Raw genomic sequence first — 21445 nt, 5'->3', positions numbered from 1 at the left:
TGTGTGAGAGAGACGGACCTTCAAGTTATAGAAGTCCAAAACTTTTCCTCCAAGAAAGAATTATTCAAATGTGGAAGAGATCTTTTCCACTAGGGAAACATTTTCCATCATGAAAATTTTGAAATAAAATACAATTATGGTAGAATTCAAAAAAGGTAGAAAATTCAGGGCAAACCCTTACAATTTTCTCCTAGTCGTGTTGATAGGCTTCGAACAACTTGTTAGGGCTTCTTCTAGTGAGTATAATTTTGAGGCAATGCACATATAAATATAACCTTATCTGCTCTTCGGATGTACTAAATTCTATTAATTAAGTCTCCTATTGCTCTACCAAGTTGATTCTTGTTTCTCATTTCATTTTCGTCTAAACTTCATAATGTTTGGCAAAGAAACATAATGAGTTTTCTTTAGGCTGCTACAATGCTAGAGTTGCATTTAATATAATTCTTGTGTGATTATTGGTTTCTATACTAATGGTAAATCTTGTGAATGGAAATTTGTTGAGTCGCGATGGAGGGTCTCTCCGTGGAAAGACAATCTTCTTACTTTTTGGGAACACTAAATTTTGATAGAATCTCCTCTTGCTCTGCTATGGCAATTTATGCGTTGTTGTTTGGAAGGAAATTGTTTGAGTTTTTGAAGTCTCTCACCGCGCTAAAGTTGCATTTGACACAATTCTTTGATCATTATGTACGAGGCGGATCTAGAGTGTCGTTTATGGGTTCATGTGAATTCACTAGCTTTTTTTCAGACTCGGTATATATATCAAGAAGTATACCAAGATATCTGTAATATTAGTGTATATTAACTTAGGGTCATTATAGGAATTCACAAACTTCAAATTATGGATTCGCCAATTATGTATAATGCTCATGGTCTATATGGAAGGTAAATCTTGTAATATTAGCTCACTCATGTTGGACATGCAAAAATCGTTTTGGCAAAAGTTGAATCCAAAAACTTGAGATTGCTCTAGCGGAAGTCGTTACAAAGAAGAATGAAATGACAATGAAACATTGCAAATAGCTTGGGCAGGTGTAGTTCCTTTATATGTAGATATGGTCTTCTTAGCTACTTGAATTACTAAATTTTACTAGAGTGTTCTGTTGCTTTTTCTGAGGTCATCTTTGTTCTCTTGGAAACAAAATGCTTTATTTTATACATTTCTGTCTTATTTTATCTTTCAGTAATTTTTTGTTTGTACTAATGGGCTTAGAAGTGTGAAATTGGAGGTAAAACCCAAAAGGGAATCCATCTCAGAAAAGTGAAAATGGCCGGCCCATCTTAGCAACTGTACTTGAGATAGCTCATTACAGACTAGAAACAAAAGAGTCCAGTTGAATTCCAACTATCTAGTTACCATATGGTCTTAAGAAATTTTTGAAGCGTTAATATGCGTGAACTAGAAGAGGGAAGCCTGACCCTTCGGAGACGTCTGATAAAATTGGAACAATACAGAGAAGATTAGCATGGCCCTGCGCAAGGATGACACGCACAAATCGAGAAATGGTTCTGTTTACCCCGAATTTGGTAAATCAATTGAATTTGTACGCGGGTATAGGATATGTGTTTGAATCTCGATATATTTGATGGATACAAGATTCGTATGGTTAAGATGTGAAGAAAACGATGATGCTTAGAGGACCACTGTGGATTTATACATCTACTAACATATAAGTATTATTTGTTTGAACAAGTAATAGAGATGAACACAATGATTCCGGACCAAAATCTAATATTGAGAGAGAGATTTGTATATATCTTCTAGTACAAAAATGTTGTTGATCCCAGGGAGTCAGCCCTTACAAAGGAGGGGGATGTGCTCTATTTATAGTGTGACCTCCATGGGTCTCATGTGATGTGAGCTAATAAAATAATAGCAATAAGGACAACTCTGCACGGATTTGGTGGGATTAGACTGACGGCGCCGTCTGACACACGCATGGTGGGTAGTTGACCAGGACAGGACGTTACTGGCGCTTGACCCGCGTGCAACGGCCACCCGGACCAACGGCTACTCGGACCAACGGCCACACGGACCAACGGCTACTCGGACCAACGGCCACACGGACCAACGGCTACTCGGACCAACAGCCGCGAATGCTCGGGTCACCGGGCTTGGTCGTTCGAATGACGAAGAAGGCAGATCAGTCGGCCCCCTCGCTCCACCGGTTTGCCTCGCATCCGGTTTTTACCGTATACAGGTTCAAATTTCTTTCTCCCATTGACAGTCATTTTCCCCACTTAGAATTTCTTTATGTGCTTCAAATATTTGTTTTGTTATATATGGCAACCCCTGAAAGTTATGACTTAAATAACGGGGCATAAGGATTTGCATATGCGCCTTGAGTTATTACAATAGATGTGGACGCTGCATCAATAACAACATATCCAGTGGGGTTTGGGAAGGGTGTATGCAGACTTTTACCCCATCTTTGTGTGGTAGAAAGATTGTTTTCTATAAACCATTGGCTAAAAAAAATGATTTTCAGAAGAGTGCAAGGGTGAAAAGGCTACGATGAAAATATACACAAAAGTACCAATGTCAAAAATAGTAAAGATAATTAAAGTATAAGAAACAACAGTAGTAATATAATGCTAGCACACTAGTGATAATAATGATAAGGAAGCAACTCCAGGCTAGAACCATGCTCTACCACTAAAAAGAGATATATCGCTCGACAACCTATTAATCGTCTACCCTAATATTGGACCTACCTGTGAACACTAGCATATAAAAATATTTTTAGCCCTATTTTATTTTATGTGATATTTTTTTATTTTTTAGTCTTAGCAAAAATAATGACACTTTTCTATATTTTAAAATAGACAAAATATAAGTATCATTTACCCTTAAAAGACCACAAATTTTCATACAGAAAGAAGTTTTTAGAGTTCGCTCACAAGGGAAAGTTTAATTTGACATAATTCTTTTGGTTTTTGTGTTATGAAAGATGATTTTGCAGTATTGCTCAGTCATTTTGGACAAGCAAGATCCTTTTGACAAAGTTAAACAAAAAGAACAATCAAATGATGAAAATTGGTTGCACCATCAGCATAACTTGTCCTTCTAGGATTCCTCATCTATTAACATATGGAGTAATATAAATTTGAATACCAGAGAAGTTTATGACAGTTAAAAGCACACAAAGTTTCAAAAGTTTTACATCCACATAAATGTTATGACATTTTTAAGATCAAAAATACTAAAAGTCTTCATTATTTATTAAATTTTGTGTCAAGTCAAACTGTGATAAATAAAGTGACTGAGGGAGTATATGTTTCTCTCCTCAATTTCAAAGTATTCTATTTAAGGATGAGTGCTCTCGTAGAAAAAATGGTGATCATTATTTTTATCGTAATTTAATTTGTCATGAAGTTTGACGGAACGACCGAAAATGAGTGACTTATAGCCTAAAAGAGATTCTGTGACACAATTTTAAAATTATATATTAAGAAATTAACCATTTACTTCAGCATTACCATGATATTGAAATGAAGTTATTAACATAGAAAAATTTAATTATGATGTGATGACAAAAGTAAATTAAAGATAATATTTTTTATCATAGATTTAGATTTTCTTTTCAGAACTTTCAATATATGTATACTGAAGGTTACCAGTCTCTCTTTCTTACAACCAGTCACACGTATATCAAACAAATTTGAAGATTTGTTAACAAAGACAATGACAAAAATGATTGGGAGATTTTGAGCCTATGATTTTGCAGTGGCCTCCATTGCAATTTTTCTTGCAAAGATTATCACATATGATATCATCATTGGAGCCTGGAATGCAACTTCCGATGTGATTGTCGGTGCAACATTTCGAACCATCTATTCGGATGATACCTGAAATTCAAATTTCATTATAAATTTTCTCATATCTATCTCCAAAAATCTTTTAACATAAGGTAACATAACAAAATATGAGGAAAAAATATATAAGCAAAGTTTTTTCCTTTCCTAGAATTGGGAAAGAATTATTGGCATTATATTGTAACTTCAAATAATCACTTACGCACTTCATTTTTTGGTAGAATATATTAACTTTTTTTATTAATATTTAATAATATAACAGAATGTTTGTAAACAAAAGAAAGTGAGTACGTGATACTATGGGATGTTCATGGTTCGGTTTTCCTCTAAAAGGAAACTAAGATGGGCTTATGGATTTTGACTTATAAGCCAACAGTCATAAGTTGGGAATTTTAGCTTACGACTTTTGGCTTAATTTGTCATTTTAGCTTAAAACAAGTGGTTAAAAGCAAGTGCGTAAAAGCTATTTTGGCTTAAAGCACCTAAAATAAGTCAATCCAAATAGGCTCTTAGTCAATTTTTCATAGATCTGATTTTGTCTGTTTTTCAATTAATTCAATTTTTTGCACCCCCACCCTCCGCCCTCTCTTTCTTTTTTTTGGGTCAAACATATGACAATATACTTCCAAGCACATATTAGATTGGCTATATTCCAATATAACACTGTCAAATCAATTGTTGCATTGTTCAAGAACTTAGCCATTTCCAAGAAACATAAAAATATTCTTATAATGTATTTCCCTTTTTATGAAAAAACTAAAGATCTAGTTGTGATATAGCAAGATATCTTGACATAATTGAATGAAATAATGATGAATAATTAAAGTACTCAAAGACAAGTTATTTTGAAATAAAAATTACAAATCAAACCAGAAAGTAAAGACAAATAATTACTATAAAGGTAAACAAAGAAAAATCAATAGTGCAAAATATTAATATTGTACCGTAAATTTTTAAAAGTCTATATAAAAATATACATATGCAATTATAATTTTTAAATAGGTATTTATGCAGTTGATTTGGTCCGGTTATATTTTGCATAATATCAAAACCAAACTAAATCTTTTCAGTTTATAAAATTAAGAACCAAAGTCAAACCAAACCGAAAGAGTATCTATTTTCTTTCTTCGATTTCGTTCAATTTTCAATTTGGTTCGGTTTTCTCTTTTTCGTGAACACCCCTAGTTAAGCTATTACTGGGATAAACGGGGTGAAAAAGTATATACCTGAGAGAAGGAACACAATGAAAAGGACACCATAAAGGAATTTTGAGACGTTGAGCTTTGCCATTATTCAATATTTTGAGGTTATGAAATAGTCTCTATTTAACAATTCTTTCACTTAATTTATAGCAAAGGGTTCAGAAAATTTATGGAAAATTATTGTTAGTTCTATATTTATTGTGTGTCTATGAGATTTTTACATTTATGGAAAATTATTGTTAGTTCTATATTTATTCTGTGTCTATGAGATTATTATGGTATATTGTTTACTTTTGCAGTCCATTTCAGGAATTTTCCTTGCACGCCTCCTGTTATAATATGCTAGTATCATAGCACAAATTCTAGTGCTTTAAATTTTGGTAAAAAAAGATTTGGCCCTTTTAATATTGTTAAACTATGACAACATATATATATATATATATATATATATAAGGGACTACAAAAGGGCTTTTGTAGTCCTCACAAAATTTTCTCAAAAAATGTCCAACTTTTCAATTAATTACCTCTAGGTCCTGATCTTATTTTTTAAAGTCAAATTTATTTTTTGTTCTTATGGTTTACTTTTTAAAAGCTATCGAACATTCTGTCTTATTTACCTGTTTTCCATCCAGTATCCGATACTCGTATTGGAGCTCGCTTAATCCAGATTTGTGTCGCATAAGGCCCAATCGAGGGAAGCGCTCCCTACCAAGGATTTTTGTCATACTCAGGCTCGAATCCGAGACCCCTGATTAAGGGAGGAACAACCTCATCCGCTGCACTTTATGTTGCTTTCTCCTATTGATCTTATCTATTAACCTAAAAAATAATCATTTCTTCGCTAGATATTCTTGCTTCTTGTTGCTCTTTGTTTTCTTCTTTTTCATTTGTTGCTTATTATAGATTTTTACATGTAAGCATTTCTTTTACTATATATTTTTATTATGAAATTTGAGAATTTCTGAAAATGCTTTTACTCATATGTAGGCATTTCTTTTACTTTATATTTATACTTTAACGAGCTCATATGTTGTTACCAAGATTAGTACTAAAATGATTTTCAGATAGTTTTAAAAATTATTAAATGATGCCATATAATGTTGAAAATGAAGATAATATTATCAGTCAAGATCGGGTTATTTTTAAAATCTCTTATTTGGTTAACTAAAATTAATCTTTTAAACACAAAATGAGTTTGGAGTAGGGCGGATTTAGAGTTAGCTACCGATTTGATCGGATTAGGTAGCACTTTGGTTCAAATTCTGTATTTGTCTTAAAAGTTCATTAAATATGTTTAAATTATTAATTTAGAACTAAATAACTTAAAAAATTAGGATTCGAAACTCATATATTTCAAATTATGGCTCCGCATTTAATTTGAAGTAAACAATTTCATCAAAATAAAACTTAAAATATTAAAGGAGTGAAATGAAAGTTTTGCTTTTATATATTGAAAATATACTTATTTGAAGTTTAATTATTATCAACATAAATTATATTTCTTTAATTAAAATATTATTTTTTTATATCTGGAGTTGGGCCCGGGCTTAGCATGGGCCTCGTGAGACTAGTATATATATATATATATATATATGTCTATGAGATTATTATGGTATATCGTTTAAGCCCGGGCCTCGTGAGACTAGTATATATATATATATATATATATATATATATATATATATATGAGATTATTATGGTATATCGTTTACTTTTGCAGTCCATTTCAGGAATTTTCCTTGCACACCTCCTGTTATAATATGCTAGTATCATAGCACAAATTCTAGTGCTTTAAATTTTGGTAAAAAAAGATTTGGCCCTTTTAATATTGTTAAACTATGACAATATATATATATATATATATATATATATATATATATATGGACTGGTAACATCCCTTGACTTGGAGATAATTCCATTTTTAACTATATGTCTTCTAGAGTTAAATTTTTTATTTCTAGCTTATCTTTACAACATGTATTATTTTTTTGACACTCTTTACAACAACTATCTTCTTTCTTTTGCAGGTTGATTTGGTCTGTGGTAGGGATCTTCTTATGATGGATTCTAGTTTCAGTCTTAAGAACTTGTACCGGTGTATGAGTAATATTTTTTAAGAAAATTACTCCATCTCTTGTAATCATACAGCTGCCATTATTATGTAACATAAAGTCTAATCCTATGACAAAATCTACATTTATATTAAGGTCTCTTACCCATATCTTATCCATTTTATAGCTTGGTTTGTAAAATTCTGAACATGTATTTATAAAGCTAATGTAGGCCTTATGAACATAATGTCTATATATGTTATGTGTTCCATCCATTTGTATGGTTGCAACTGGTTTTTCTAGAATTTTTATTAAATTAGGTGGAACTATTCTCTTGTTTATTATGCACTTTGTGCACCCTGAATCTACTAATGCTAATGTTTCTATCTCATAATCATCTATTTTAATTCTTGCAAGTATTTTTATTGTTCCTAATTTTTTATCTTCATCACATACTAATGCTTCATGGTCTTCTATATTCATTAATTCTGCTTGAGAATTTTCTGGTATTGTTCTTAATGGTCTCATTATTGGTTGTATGTTTGATAATCTTATTTCTTCGTCTTCATAGCACAAATTCTAGTGCTTTAAATTTTGGTAAAAAAAGATTTGGCCCTTTTAATATTGTTAAACTATGACAACATATATATATATGTATACATATACATAGAATTTATATATGTATATATATATATATATATATATATATATATATATATATATATATATATATATATATATATATATATATATATATATATATATTGACTGTAATATTACGTATTGTTTAAATATGGACGCATATATTTTGATTATTTGTCTTAATCTTTGAAAAATATAGAATGACATAAAAATAATGGACGAGACAATAATAACTGTTGTATATACTGCAATTATACCAAGTTCATCCCTTAGAAACTAGATAGAATTTAAAACTCTGTATCTACTTCTTGTTCTTGTTTACTACTAGCAGTTAAGGTATTTCTCCTATGTTGATTCACCAATTTTTGGTTTGTCTAAAGTTTACTGTATTTTGTAGTCGTCAAACCCATTATTAGTCGTTTATTTTGATCAAAGTTTTAATGGAACGAGTAACAGGAAAAGGGGACCATACTGAAAAAGGTTTAAAGCATATGAGTATTCTCTTTAGTGGAGCTTGAAGATGTTTAACAGAATGCTCCAACACCAAGTTTGTCACGCCACAATTTTGAGAAACTACATGTGATCGGCAATCCCCGCCCGCAGGCGAAGGGTGTTCAAATTTTCTTCTCAGTTGTGTTAACGGTGTGCAAAACTAAATGTATACTCATAATAGCTAACATGTAACCTCTTTAGACCACATAGTTTTCCGGTGAAGGGTGTGCACCGGACCACCCTTCGCCTAAGGTGGCTCCGCCCATGCCCCAGTGGGAAGCTAATAAAAAGTTACCGGCAATGTAATAACATTAAACAATAGATAATGCGATAGATAAAAAAAGGTTTTTCCATAATTATATGATTCGCCTACTATAGTGTCATAGAAACTTTTTTTATAGGGTATATCACGTTGAGAAATAAGATGACAGTTGAGATTTTGTTAAAACCAATACGATTTGATGTGCTCGGACAATCGAGAAAATATTTGACATAATTAATATATTTTAATAAGCACCGTTGGTACTAATACTAGTTATGATTAGAGAGTAATGAATGAGTTAAATGGAAAAGGTGCCTTACAAAATTATAAAACTTAATATTTTGGCCTGGAGCTTGAAAAAAAAATACTTCTAACTACCCATTTTTTCATGTTATATTAGAGTTGATCGTTTTTATATGTAACTAAACAAATTCAAGAAAAGCTTAGGAATAGATTTGATGGGGTGAGCCAGGCCAAAGCACTAGTGTAACTTCAAGCCGACACATGAAGGCCCCTATAGCAAGCTATCGTGATGGACATTCACCCTAGAAAAATAGCGTTAATATCGTGTGAGTCGATGACTCACATATCAGCTATTAAACTGATAAGAACAGATACTACACTTGATATTAGCCAAAGGGCCGAGAAAGGTATGCTTAAAAATGTTTCGGTTGGGCCCTTTTATTTGCTTCTTCCACATTGCAGCTCTCCTATGCAGTCAGTGTAGGACTAAGAAGTAAGAAAATTCGTAAAGGAAAGTGAAAATCTGTACAAAACAGTTAGTTAGCAGAATTAAAGTGTCTTAGCCAAGAGAATAATGCCAAAATCTTGAGGTAAGTGTTGCAACGCCAAATTGTGAGAAACAAGGCCTGCTACAATTGATTGATCGGTTGATCTGTCTATTAACTACAAAGTTTGTATTTTTAGATGTATCAAAAACTAATTACGTAAATGATTAACCGAATTCATTGTAATGGAAATAGTAGGTACGTCAAGAAGGCTCTCTATTAAACAACTTAAACATCATGTCCAGTCAAATTAAGATACAAAATGAATTCAAGGGTATAATCAATTTGAGATTCTTTGGCTCCCGCAAGGATTACACTTATCAAGAAGGACGGGAAGGGGAAGTAATAACTAATTGTAACTGGAAACACACTCCGATCAAATAATCTTTTTGCGAAGATAACATTCTGCTTAAGATCTGAAGAAACATTAATAACTTTAAGAAAAGTAGTATAATGGCGAAATACTCTTTCGGTTCCAATTTATGTGATGCACTTTACTGGGTGCAAAGTTTAGGATACTAGTGAAATAATGTTCTTCATTAAGAGTAATTTGAAAAGTTTAAGTTAAATTGCTTCCAAGTGTCACCCTTTGTCAGACAGATTAAAAAGGAATGTGCATCATATAAATAAAAACGTCATTAATGAACGAAAAATACTAATGAAATAATGTTCTTAAGTATGATGTCTTAAGTGCAAAATCTTCTTCCTACTTCACTTTCACAATGTTTCCTTATAGTAGGGATTTATAATAGAATTAAAGAAGCATGACATCTAAACACTACAACAGAACATGAAATTAGCTACGACATTTGTCGGTAATCTCTAGCTAATCCATCGCTAAATAACCCTTTGCTAATTAGATTTCCTTATAATCCGTCGCTAAATGATATTAGCATGAAATTTTGCTATTTAGCTACAAAATTTTATCCGTCGCTAATTCCATGCAGTAGTGCAACACCAAGGCGACACTTGAATCGTGTGAGTCGATGACTCGCATATCAGATATTAAACTGATAAGAACAAATACTACACTTGATCTTAGCCAAAAGGCCGAGAAAAGTAGGCTTTTCCATTGTTTGCTTGGACTGTTTTGTATCCTATTTCTTCAGTAGGAGTTCTCTTATCCAATCGATGTGGGACTAAAAGAGCTACTATTTAAATAAGCAAAGGGAAAGAGAAGACTAATATAATATTAAAAATTTGCAAAATTTGCTCCTTTATTTAAATAGGTTGAACTCCATCCCACCAATTCTAGTCCAAAGCTTTTCTAGCATTGGACTGACAAAAGAGTTGTGTAATGTGAGTTTGATGAGATAGTATAACTTCTAATATTGGTTCTTTAATTTATCCTCCTCAACTCCCTGAAAGTAAGTCCTTAGGTTGTCTTTTATAGTTATAAAGATTATACTTATAATATTCCTTGAAATAAAGAAAAGAAAAGAATTTGCGTAATGAGTTTTCTTTAGGCTACTACAGTACTAAAGTTGTACTTAACATAATCCTTTTGTGATTATTTTTGTTTGTATACGGATTGTAAATCTTGTGAAGGACAATTTACTAAGTCGTGATGGAGATATTTTGGATCGGATAGTTCCTCTGCATGCAAAGACGATCTTCTTACTCGTTGGGAATACTGAGTTCTAATAGAATCTCCTCTTGCTCTTATCACTGCACTAAAGTTGAATGTGACACAATTCTTTGATGATTTATGTATTTTGCTTATGCTCTATATGTGAGCGTGCGCAGGTGAGTGAAAAGTGAAAATGAGGGGGTGGTTAGGTGTGAGTAAAAATTAGGTGCGGTTGCCAGTTTTTGGGTATTGCTATGAGTTTTTAGCCACTATTTAGAATCTAATACTAGGAAAATAGTCACTCTTTAACATGGATATAAAATTTGGACACAAATATCCCTACTTAAAACAAGGGAAAACTCTAGGAACAACTACTGGAGTTTGAACATTTATCAATTCAAAATTTGCAAAATTTCAGATGTAGTGTGTTGTCGTTCAAGAAGGAAGAACTCGAGTACACTATACTGAAATTAATAGTACGAACAACTATTTTTGCATTGTCAAGTTGGCTATCTTTGATTAGAGTACTACTTCCTCTATTTCAATTTGTTTGAACCTTAATAGTACGAACAACTATTTTTGCATTGTCAAGTTGACGACACTTGAAGGCCCCGATAGCAAGCTACCATGATGTACCTTCCCCCTTCAAAAATAAAATTAATATCGTGTGAGCCGATGACCCACATATCAAATATTAAACTAATAAAAGCACATACTACCTTTGATCTTAGCCAAAAGGCCAAGAAAGGTATGGTTATCCAAGTACTGCGCAAGCTCTTTTATCTTCAGCTGCTTACATAGGAATTCTCTTGTCCAGTCGATGTGGGAGTATAAGAGCTATTAAACAAGTTGGAGAGTGAAGACAAATATTAAAAATCTGGTTAGTGCACCCCACCAATTCTTTGTCCTATGCTTTTCTTGCGTTGGACCATCGTTTTGGTTTCATGCTTCTCTTAGTATTGCTTTTGGACTGACAAAAGAGCTGTGAAATGTGAGTTTGATGAAACAGCATCATTTCCAATAGTGGTTCTTTAATTTATCCACCTCAATTCCATGAAAGTAAGTTCTTAGGCCGTTTTTTTGTAGTTGTATAGATTATATGTATAATATTCCTCAAAAATCAAAATAAAGAAAAGAAAAGGAACTTTCTTTAAGACTTGAGTCTTTACAATTTATTATTAGTATGAGATTTATGCTTCTGCATATAAGTTGGCTGCAAATTGCTCATGTTCATGTTGAAAGGCTTCGAACAACTTGTTAGGCCTTCTGCCTTCTTAAGATCAATCAAGACACAAATAAGCAGCACATAAAATCAAAGGCGGAACCAGGATTTCAAGTATCACATCTGAAATTGCCAAAGAACCTCATTTAGTTATTGAGTTCACAATTAAATATTTACACATATTTAGTGAATTCTCAAACCCATACCTAATACTATAGCTCTGCCCTCTACAAATATCTCATGTTTACTTGCGGATGTGTTTTTGCTGTTCTGCATAATTAATAAGTATATATGAACATGTGCCTGTCAGATGCTTGTGAGTGTAATTTTGAGGTAATCTACATGTAAAGATTTGGGCAACAGCAATATCAGCAGAAATTCTTCCTTGATTCCTTTGTCCTGAGAGGTGTGATTTGTAACATCTCGTACCTTTAACTTAAGCTATGACCATGATCCTAGACTTGGAAAATCAGATGGGGAATGTTAGAGTTGAAATTTTTGCTGCAGTTAAGGAGATCAAGTTTTACGCCCAAAGTTATGGGTTGTAAAATAGATTACGAGTCGTGTCCCGGTCCATAAAAAGGCATCAAATCCACTTTGGATTCTGGAAATTAGACATGAAAATTTACAACCAGAATTATGGACCGTAAAATGAATTACAGCCCACATCAGTGACCGTAATTAAGGAGGTGTTTTACTGGACATTCTGGAAATTGACATTGTTAATTACGGTCTGATTTTACGGACCGTAATTTGGTCCTTAAAACTCAATCTGCACCAGAACCTATAAATACTTGGTTTCAATTCTAATTTTTATTTTACAAGTCCCTAAACCCTAGAACGACCTGTTCTTCTCCTCAATCACCAAGAGCACTAAGGTAGGTCCTTTCTAATCATCCCGAGTGAATTCTAACATATGTTAATGATGAATTCAATGTTCCTAGGGTTTTCAAAAAAACACACCTCAAGGTTCAAGACTCAAGATTTTGAGGATTCTTCTTCAAAGATTAAGATTTTCTCGAGTTTTTGGAGTGATTAAGGTATGTAGGGCTTCTATCCACCTGTGGGAACATCTTTGTTCTTCCCTATACCACGTTCCTCCATGATTATACAAGAGTTCACCAAAACTGGGGTTTTAGACATGTTCATGATAACCCTAAGTCTATATACTATGATGTACCACGTTTCTATACGCAGTTCGTTATTGTGTTCTTGATATTCCATTTTGGTTATTGAGAATCTGTCCGTAATTCATGAAAAACCCATCCTTTGCATTCCATGGATTCTTACATGCAAATTATTAATTACTATGTTTATTTTCATGAGCACTTGCATGTTTACACGTTTTCATACAAGTATATTATGTAATTACATCCATGTATGATGCAAGTAACGTTTTACGAAAAACCATGGGCTCAGATGCCACCCATATTATGTTCATGTTTTTTGAGAGTTTCACAGAGTATTGAGAAGGCTTTAATAGACTGAAACTACATTCGCCACCGTAGGATAAGGATCGCTCCGCCCATGTTTAGAACCATTCCTTCGTGCATTATTGATTGGATCCTTTCATGCCATGTTTATATCTTATACCCCCGGCAAGGTATAAGAGCTCTGCCGGTCCGGTCATGTACCAGACTCCAAGTACCCACGTGGTGATTCATGTTGTCGGTTATATTTATGCGCTCCCCACTTAAAATGTTTTTACTCATGATATATATATATATATATGTGTGTGTGTGTGTGTGTGTGTGTGTATTATATTGCTAATAAACATACATAAGTTTGCACTGTTTTTACACGGGCTCAACATTTTAGATTATAGTGCATTTATGTGCTTAGTTGTTTTTTGATATTGCTTGATTTTTAATATGGGGTCTATTTTTTTAAATATGAGGTCCACCTTTTTATTTTATTTTTTAACATGAGTTGGAGGTGGACGACGATACCACCTCCAATGCCCGTGCTGGTCACGGGCCCAACACTTTGGATTATAGTGTATCTATGCGTATGTAGTTTTGTTTGGCTAGTGATTATATATATATATATATATATATACTATGTTCAAAATACGATTAATATAACATTGTAGTTTGTGCTTCGTATCCAAAACCATATTATATTAGTGTTAACAACGAATACAAAGTTTGTAAAAATTTATTAATACTTTTTAAAAGAGAAGACTTGTTTAAAACGAAACTATTTTCCTCTCTTTCAGACAAAATAATAGCAATATTTAAGCATCAGTTGATACTTTAAATTTTAATTCGATTAATTTAAAGGTGTAAAATATTCTATTGTTAATGTATGTAGATTGGACTTAAACAATACTTATTATTTCTTATCAAATTTTGATTTGGATAATTCTAATTCAAATTATTAAATTAATTTTACATGTTTAAAACGAAACAAAGTAGAAATTTGATTTTCTATTTAGTATTTTTACATGTTTAAAACAAATCAAAGTAGAAATTTGATTTTCTAGTATTTTTTTTTTTTGGTGAATTTTCTTGGTTTAGCTCATTTTACTTGTCATGTTGTCTTTTGCACTTTTTTTTAAGGAAACGTCAATTGAAATTATAATTTAACTAATTTACCTTATTTATTATTTGATCTCCATTTAATATTATTTTTTCTTTTACGACATTAATCTCTTTTCACATTTATTAGAGTAAGAATAAAAATAAAAATATAAATATTTTAAGTATATTTATTTTAGTAAACATAACAAATAATGACATGGCGGAATAGCAAATACAACAGTTAAATATCTATATTAGATCTCAAGCTAATATAAGAAAAGAAAGGAAATTGTATGGTTTGAGTACTTAACCTTTTGAAGAAAAACAATAATATGGGGTCCACGTTTTTTGTTGTACAATAATTTCATTTGCTCCCGCTAATGGGATGATACGCATGTGGCCATGAATCCACCATTATTGACTTAATGGGAATACTTTGGGAATTACATGAATATTGTTTAATTTTTTAATATGGGGTGCACTTTTTTTTTTTTTTTGATATTGTTTTTTTTAATATGGGGTCCAATTTTTTTTTCTGATATTGCTTAATTTTTTTAATATGAGATCGACCTTTTTTTTTTTTTTTACATGAGTTTGGAGGATTGTTTTTTTATATATTTTTAATTTTTTTAACATGGGGTCCACTCTTTTTTTTTTTTTTTAACATGAGTTGGGGACGGACGACGATCCATCCCCCAACCGATGCTTATATATATATTCATGTTTATGACCAAGTTTCAGCTCTCATCATGTTATTTCATGTGTCATGTTTGTTTCAGTCAGTTGCTTTACATACTAGTACATTCAGCAATATATATATATATATATTCAACAAAATATTGACTGTATTATTACGTATTGTTTAAATATGGACGAGAATGATATGAAAATAATGGACGAGACAGTAATAACTCTTGTATATACTGCAATTATACCAATTCATCCCTTAGAAACTTGACAGAATTTCAAACTCTCTATCTACTTCTTGTTCTTGTTTACGACTAGCAATTAAGGTATTTCTCCTATGCTGATTCACCAATTTTTGGTTTGTCTAAAGTTTAGTGTATTTTGAGTCGTCAAACCCATTATTAGTCGTTTATTTTGATCAAAGTTTAATGAAATGAATAACAGGAAAAGGGGACCATACTAAAAAAACGTTTAAAGGATATGAGTATTTTGTTTAGTGGAGCTTGAAGATGTTTAAAAGAATGCTCTGACACCAAGTTTGTCACGCCACAATTTCGAGAGAATACATGTGATCGGCAATCCCCCCTCGGCCCAGTGGGAAGCTAATAAAAGTTACAGGCAATGTAAAAGCACTGAACAATAGATAATGGGATAGATAAAAACAAGGAAAAAAAGTTTTTCCATAATTATATGATTCGCTTTCTTTAGTTTCATAAAAACTTTTTTTATTGGGTATATCACATTGAGAAATATGATGACAGTTGAGATTCTGTTAAACCAATACGATTTGATGTACTCGGACAATCAAGAAAATATTTGACATAATTAATATATTTTAATGAGCATCGTTGGTACTAACACTAGTTATGATTAGAGAGTAATGAATGAGTTATATGGAAAAGGTGCCTTACAAAAATTGTAAACATTATTATTTTGGACCGGGAGCTTGAAAAAAAAAACTTCTAACCACCCATTTTTTCTTGTTACATTAGAGTTGATTGTTTTTATATGTACTAAACAAATGAAAGAAAAGCTTAGGAATAGATTTGGTGGGGTGCGCCAGGCCAAGGCAGTAGTGCAATGCCAAGGCGACACATGAAGGCCCAGATAGCAAGCTACCGTGGTGAACCTTCCCCCTAGAAAAATAGAGTTAATATCGTGTGAGTCGATGACTCACATATCAGATATTAAACTGATAAGAACAGATACTACACTTGATCTTAGCCAAAAGGCCGAGAAAGGTATGCTTCTAAATGTTTCGGTTGGGCCCTTTTATATGCTACCTCCACGTTGCAGCTCTCCTATGCAGTCAATGTGGGACTAAGAAGTAAGAAAATTCCTAAAGGAAAGCGGAAATCTGTACAAAACAGTTTGTTAGCAGAAGTAAAGTGTCTTGAGGTAAGTGTCGCAACGACAAATTGTAAGAAACAAGCCTTGCTACAATTGATTGATCAGTTGATCTGTATATGAACTACGAAGTTTGTATTTTTAGATATATCAAAAACTAATTACGTAAATGATCAACCGAATTCCTTCTAATGGAAATAGTAGGTACATCAAGAAGGCCGATTAAATTGTTTCTCTGTTAAACAACTTAAACATCATGTCCAGTCAAATTGAGATACAAAATGAATTCAACGGAATAATCCAATTTGAGATTCTTTGGCTCCTACAAGGATTACCCTTATCAAGAAGGACGGGAAGGGGAAGTAATAACTAATTGTAACTGGAAACACACTCGATCAAATAATCTTTTGCTAAAATAACATTCTTCTTAAGATCTGAAGAAACATGAATAACATTAAGAAAAGCAGTATAATGGTGAAATACTCTTTCGGTTCCAATTTATGTGATGCACTTTACTGAGTGCGAAGTTTAAGATACTAATGAAATAATGACTAAGGGTTATGTAGAAAAAGGTGGCATCCTAGGAAGGAGTATTAGTGGGTGAGTATTACTTGGAGGCCACATTTAAAGAAATAAAAATAGAGTTATATTATATCATATCATTTCCCCATTTTATGTTATAAATGTGTATGCAGCCACTATGTTATTTCGTACAACAACATTTAGTAAATATAACAGCAAAAAGATGACTATGACTATATTTTAATATCTGACACTTTAGGGAGATAGATAAAATGTAATGATTAGTTGAGACCCATTTGCATTTAATGTGTACAATTCTTATCGTACTTTATTAAAGGCAAACATATCTTTGGATTTTGTTGACAAGGAGGCAGCAGTCACATTTTATATATATATATATATATATATATATATATATATATATATAAAGTGAGAGATATATGCTTTTTCTTATCTTAAGTTAGAAGAATCTTATATGAATTAAGTCAGCAATAGCTTGATATTCAATTTAGGCGGCTACGTGATTTAAGGGGGTGGACAGCCTCTAATGACTAGAGGTGGTCCTAACGTGTCCTTCTAGGTGCAAGGACCCAATTAAATCCAACACCTTATTTTATATAGTAGAAAATTGTCTTGAAAGGACACAAACGTTTTCCAGCAACATTAATCCCATTTTCTGGTTGAAGGAGCAATATTATTCTTTGGAGGAACGAAAAATATTTCTATTAACTCTCATACCCTTTTTGAATAAATCTATTAGTAGCAGCTGCATACGACTGTAGTTGTTTGAAGCTCTCGGCTAAGCTTCATTTATTGAGAAGAGGATTTATGACTTCCAGCAAAACTTTTAAGAGGCCAAGCTTGCTAAGGAGGCAGCAACATAAGGAAATTGAATTAAGGAAGAAGAAGCGGTGTAATTGGTGCAAGTGATTATAGGATCTGTCCTAATTACATTAAGACTTTGTCCGTTCGGAAGCACTTCAAAAGGAAAAAGCTTTGGCGTGGAAGTTGGTGACACCTGTTCGGCATTGAGGTAGGTTACGGCTTACTTTATGTCTAGACTCCGGTTAGCAAAACGTATGTAGGTAGTAGTGATTGACGGGGAAAGCATGATAGGTCTTCAGGCATGGTGTGGAGGTAAATTCCATCTAGGTTGATATTGTCAGCTGTTACGTGGGCTTGTCGCCATTATTGTGATACTGTTATGTGGGCTCGTCGCCATTATTGCGATATTGTTATGTGAGCTTGTCACTATATTGTGATTTCATGTACTTGATATAATTTCCTCTCTCTAGTTATCTCACTGGTCATATGGAAGAGGAAGGTTATTACTGAGAAATTGACTATTGAATTACACTTCCTAGTATGAATCTATGAAACCTATGACTGCGGTGATTATTGAGGTTGATTTCATGCGAGGCATGCATCCCATATTCTATGTGCTATGTGATGTAATTATCACGTAGTTGTATCTTTATCACATACTAGCTCACTCACCTTATGAAAGGGAAGGGTAACATTGATTATTGAGCCATGGACAATAATATGACTTGTACTTGTTTATTGCATATTAGTGATATAGTTGAGACTGATATCATGCATGTCATGCTTCCATATTACTTTTACGTTGTCCTAATGGTGAGGAGAGTGATTGAGAGACTCCGAGGTCTTTGCCGGAGATTGAGAGTGACAGAGAGACTCCGAGGTCTTTGCCGGAGATTGAGAGTGACAGAGAGACTCCGAGGTCTTTGCCGGAGATTGATTATGATTGATAGCCTCAGAGGTTTCTGCCGGAGAGCACGAGTGGTGCATGGACTTCGCGGGTCCCCCATGGGTCATGACTATGAGGCATTGCCATAGCATGTGTGTACGAGAGTGGAGCGTGAGAGGTGACTACTGCATTGCATAACATTTACATAGCACGACATTGCATTGCATAACACTCCATTTGAATTGCTATTCATGTCATTTCATGGTACATTCTCTGATTAATTCTTGATTTTTAAACTATTGAGTTGTTGTTTGTAAGTATTTATTTTAGAGGCTTGATGGACTCGAAGTTTAGAGATTTCCCCCTAGACTTATAACCTGAGATATTGAAATCCCGTGTGACTATCGTTACTGCAAGACTTTCATATGTGCTAGAGTTGTGACTGTGTTTGATTACTTATCTGCTTACTTGTTAGTTGCTTCTTGTTTATATGCATGAACTAACCATTGTCGGCCTATGATACCTACGATCCTTGTGTTGTGCTCATACTACTCTTGCTACACTCCTTGTGGAGTGTAGAGTTATTTTCAGGTGATGTTCGGAGTCTCACGACCGTTTCGAGGCATTCGTCAAAGGCGTTTGAGTGAGTTATTGAGATCTTGCAACCCAGAGGCTCTTCTTAGATTTTTGTTGTTCTCTATCCTTAAATAGAAGTCGTATCCAGTTTGAGTCTGTTATCTACTTCAAATTGTAAACTTCTTAGAAGCTCTTGTATGAGTCTAGACCAGATTTTGGGAATTTCTTGTAATAAAAGTATTTATTCCGCATGTTGTATCAAATTAAGGTAGTTAACTGAAGGGTTCGCCTACTAGGGAGGGTTAGTGTGGGTGCCCGCATGATTCATGATTTGGGTCGTGACAGTGTCACCCCTTTTTCAGACAGATTAAAAAGGAATGTGCATCATATAAATAAAAACGTCATTAATGAACGAAAAATACTAATGAAATAATGTTCTTGAATATGATGTTTTAAGTGCAACATCTTCTTCCTACTTCACTTTCACAAAGTTTCCTTATAGTAGGGATTTATAATAGAATTAAAGAAACATGACATCTAGAAATTAATATATAAATGCTACAAAAGTTAGGGCTAGAATTGGGGGGGGGGGGCGCCAGGCCAAGGCAATAGTGCAACACCAAGGCGACACTTGAAGGCCCCGATAGCAAGCTTCTTTATGGCTATATCGTCCTGAAGACGGATGCGACGAGAAGAAGTGGCATTTGGAAGTGTTCATTTAGGTTTCGGCATAACAAAACTTGCACTGTCTTTTCGCACTTAGGCGCACTGCGTGCCATTGGTATCCATGGCTACACTTTTTTTTTTTCTGACTTCTAAGTTCTTCTCCGTCTCCCTTTGCCAAATAGAGACTTCAAGAAGCTTCTATTAACCCCGTCACTCCCCGTCTTCATCCTAGACGCCACTGGTACTATTATCCTTGACTTTGTTGTTCACAGTAGCAGCCAATAAATGTCTTTGTTTAAGAAGTTCCTTTTAAAAGCTCAAGTGGGAAGTATTGCCCAAGAGATTGCATCATAAGATATGCTCTCTAAAGACATCCGATACCTAGGAAAACAAGAGCTGACAGCCCTTCCAATGTCATAGCTTTTACCTTCTCTGCTCGCTCTGTTTTTATTCGGAACCCAATTTCACCAATCTATCTCACTATGACCACCCAATTGATATCGTGTGAGTCAATGACTCACATATCAGATATTAAACTGATAAGAATAGATACTACACCTGATCTTAACCAAAAGGGCGAGAAAGGTATGCTTTTCGAAAAACTTTACCATGGGTGAGGCATAGATATGACATGGTATGTGAGGAAATATTTTATTATAATTATATTGTGAGCCCCACCACTTTATGCTCTTCCTCCTCTTGCTTTCTTCTTCCACGTTTTTTGTCATTTCTCTTCCCTTTTTTTTTTCTCATTTTTTTTTTGCATCAATTTTAAAATCAATTCTATTATATGCAGATCAATTTTTTTATCAATTTTTTTAAGATATTCTTCCGTTTTATTATTTACCTTTTCAATTATTTCTTAAAAAATCAGTTAAACTCCGTACAAGTTTAAAAGAAAATAATTGGCACTCAAAAAAAAATTAATGTAAAAACTGATAGCCAAATATGAAGTTATATTTTGTACCCGAGAAATTTAAAGTTCTAAGTGTCATCAAAGTAGACCCTAAATTTAGTGGTGTGCAAAAATCGGCTTAACTGATAAACTGAACCGAAAAAAAAAAGTTATTGGTTTAGCAATCTATCTGGTTAATGATTTTTTAAGTTCTAAGTTTTATGAACTTAAAATTTGAAATTGAGTAAACTTAGAACTTAAAAAATCATTAACCAAATAAATTTCTAAACCAATAACTTTTTTTTTTCGGTTCAGTTTATCGGTTAAACCGATTTTTCCACACCACTAAATTCAGGGTGTACTTTGATGACACTTAAAACTTTGAATTTCTTGGGTACAGAATGTAGCAACTTTGAACAATATATACCAAAAGAAAAAGGAAAAAAATAATTCCAATAAATTTTCTAAGGT

General features: G+C 33.1%; 4 non-coding genes and 2 pseudogenes across 4 annotated transcripts; 1 reads left to right on the top strand and 5 right to left on the bottom strand.

The window, feature by feature from the left end:
• The first annotated feature begins 1419 nt into the window (after positions 1 to 1419).
• On the top strand, positions 1420 to 1521 carry LOC132604700 (U6 spliceosomal RNA). Its single transcript, XR_009568811.1, has one exon. It is a non-coding gene; the product is annotated as a U6 spliceosomal RNA (small nuclear RNA).
• A 7405-nt stretch (positions 1522 to 8926) lies between these two features.
• On the bottom strand, positions 8927 to 9122 carry LOC132604665 (U2 spliceosomal RNA). The gene has a single exon (XR_009568784.1). It is a non-coding gene; the product is annotated as a U2 spliceosomal RNA (small nuclear RNA).
• Positions 9123 to 10215: 1093 nt separating this feature from the next.
• Positions 10216 to 10319, bottom strand: LOC132604669 (U2 spliceosomal RNA; annotated as a pseudogene).
• A 1063-nt stretch (positions 10320 to 11382) lies between these two features.
• On the bottom strand, positions 11383 to 11578 carry LOC132604668 (U2 spliceosomal RNA). The gene has a single exon (XR_009568786.1). It is a non-coding gene; the product is annotated as a U2 spliceosomal RNA (small nuclear RNA).
• Positions 11579 to 16306: 4728 nt separating this feature from the next.
• On the bottom strand, positions 16307 to 16502 carry LOC132604650 (U2 spliceosomal RNA). The gene has a single exon (XR_009568770.1). It is a non-coding gene; the product is annotated as a U2 spliceosomal RNA (small nuclear RNA).
• Positions 16503 to 20548: 4046 nt separating this feature from the next.
• LOC132604670 (U2 spliceosomal RNA) lies at positions 20549 to 20668 on the bottom strand (annotated as a pseudogene).
• Between the last annotated feature and the right edge of the window lie 777 nt (positions 20669 to 21445).

Source organism: Lycium barbarum, chromosome 7 (assembly GCF_019175385.1).
Source record: "Lycium barbarum isolate Lr01 chromosome 7, ASM1917538v2, whole genome shotgun sequence".
In the NCBI taxonomy this organism is placed as follows: Eukaryota; Viridiplantae; Streptophyta; class Magnoliopsida; order Solanales; family Solanaceae; genus Lycium; species Lycium barbarum.
Note: the sequence above shows the minus strand (reverse complement) of the source record. Positions and strands in the feature narration are given on the sequence as shown.